This window comes from Arachis duranensis, chromosome 10, assembly GCF_000817695.3.
Source record: "Arachis duranensis cultivar V14167 chromosome 10, aradu.V14167.gnm2.J7QH, whole genome shotgun sequence".
NCBI lineage: Eukaryota > Viridiplantae > Streptophyta > Magnoliopsida > Fabales > Fabaceae > Arachis > Arachis duranensis.
In genome coordinates this window covers 36,696,657-36,699,192 of record NC_029781.3, presented here as the reverse complement: position 1 = coordinate 36,699,192, position 2,536 = coordinate 36,696,657, and positions in this window count along the sequence as shown.

Below are 2,536 nucleotides of genomic sequence, written 5' to 3'. Positions count from 1 at the left end.
ACAGACAAGGTTTAGACCTTCCGGATTCTCTTGAATGCCGCCATCAATTCTAGCTTATACCACGAAGATTCCGATTAAGGAATCCAAGAGATATCCATTCAAGCCTTGTTTGCTTGTAGAACGGGAGTGGTTGTCAGGCACGCATTCATAAGTGAGAATACTGATGAGTGTCACATAATCATCACATTCATCAAGTTCTTGAGTGCGAGTGAATATCTTGGAATAAGAACAAGTTGAATTGAATAGAAGAACAATAGTAATTGCATTAATACTCGAGGTACAGCAGAGCTCCACACCTTAATCTATGGTGTGTAGAAGCTCCACCGTTGAAAATACATAAGAACAAGGTCTAGGCATGGTCGAATGGCCAGCCTCCCAAAGAGGGTTCAATCATAAAAACATGATCAAAAGATCTAAAATGATCAAAAGATTCAAAGATCTAAAGATCTGATCTAAGAACTAAATGTCCAAAGATGAAAATACAATAGCAAAAGGTCCTATTTGTAGAGAACTTGTAGCTTAGGGTTTACAGAAATGAGTAAATGACATAAAAATCCACTTTCGAGCCCACTTGGTGTGTTCTTGGGCTGAGAATTGAAGCTTTCATGTGTAGAGACTTTTCTTGGAGTTAAACGCCGGCTTTTGTGCCAGTTTCGAGCCCAGGATGTCTACTTTCCAACTCCGTTGAGAGCGCGCCAATTGGGCTTCTGTAGCTCCTGAAAATCCACTTCGAGTGCAGGGAGGTCAGAATCCAACAGCATCTGCAGTCCTTTTCAGCTTCTGAATCAGATTTTTGCTCAGGTCCCTCAATTTCAGCCAGAAAATACCTGAAATCACAGAAAAACACACAAACTCATAGTAAAGTCCAGAAAAGTGAATTTTAACTAAAAACTAATAAAAATATACTAAAAACAAACTAAAACATACTAAAAACATACTAAAAACAATGCCAAAAAGCGTATATATTATCCGCTCATCAATAACTAGGAGCTTTTTGTCGAGATGAGTTATACTTCGGTAGTAAAAGAACAAGGGGGTAAGTATCTGTAAAAGACACTCTGACACTCAAGTTAATGAGTGAATAATAGGCTTTGCAAATTGTAATAATCTGAACAATATTCTTATCCTTTTCCTGAATATACGAAATGAAAAGTAACGATTATGTCTTGATGCACCCTCTATTTTGTAGAACATCTTGTGCTTAATTGAGTGAATTTTATCCACTATTCTCACACTTATATTCATGTAAATTGCATGTTTTACATTTTCCTTCCTGATTTTGTGCTATGATTGAAAACATGTTTCTTTGGTCTTAATTTAGCTAATTTTAATCCTCTCTTATTACCATTCAATACCATGATATGTGTGTTAAGTGTTTTCAGAGATTATAGGGCAGGAATGGCTTAAAGGATGGAAAGGAAACATGCAAAAGTGGAAGGAATACAAGAAGCTGAAGGAATTGCAAAGCTGTCAACTCTGACCTCTTCGCACTCAATCGATCATAACTTGAGCTATAGAGATCCAAATGTGGCGGTTTCAGTTGCGTTGGAAAGCTAACATTCGGGACTTCGAAATGATATATAATTTGCCATAGTTTCATTGCAGATAAGTGACGTGCACGTATGCATCTGTGAAAATTCAGCGTATTAGAATTCGCCCCCAGCGATTTCTGGGTTATTTTTGACCCAGTTCTCGGCCCAGAAAACACAGATTAGAAGCTGCAGAGTGGAGGAATCAGAGACAGTTTTTCATTCACATAATTTTAGGTTTTAGATGTAGTTTTCTAGATAGAGAGGCTCCTCTCTCTAGGTTTTAGGATTTCTCTTAGGTTTAGGTTTATTTCTTCCCAATTTTAAGTTCAATGTTCCTTTAATTTAGTTTCTCTTTTACTTTTATTTATTCTAGTATTTTAGTTAATATATTCTTCTTATTGATTTCTCTATTTTTCCAATTTAGTTTATGAATTCTCATGTTAGATTTGATTTTCTATTTAATGCAATTTGAGGTATTTTATATTTATGATTGCTTTCTTCAATTTGTGATATTGATGCTTTCAATTGGTTGTTTGAATTTTATTATTTCTCATTGCTTTTCTATACTTTTGTGTTGTGCCTACCAAGTGTTTGACAAAATGCTTGGAAGAATGTTAGAGTAGATTTTTATCTTTTTGGCCTTGGTTGAGTAATTGTTGACACTTGAGTTATCAAACTCCTTTGTTGATTGATAATTGAAAGTTGCTGATTGATTTGGATTCCACTAAAGCTATTCTTTCCTTAGGAGTTGACTAGGACTTAAGGAACCAAATTGATTTGTCCACTTGACTTTCCTTCAAAATTAGAGTGTTAACTAAGTGGAAGCAGTGAACAATTCTCACACAATTGATAAGGATAGCTAGGATAGGACTTCCAGTTCTCATACCTTGCCAAGAGCTTTTCTAGTTATTAGTTTATTCCTTTTGCAATTTATAATTCTCATTTCCTATCCAAAACCCCAAAGCACACTTCCTTGCAATTTCTTGAGAGACGACCTGATGTTT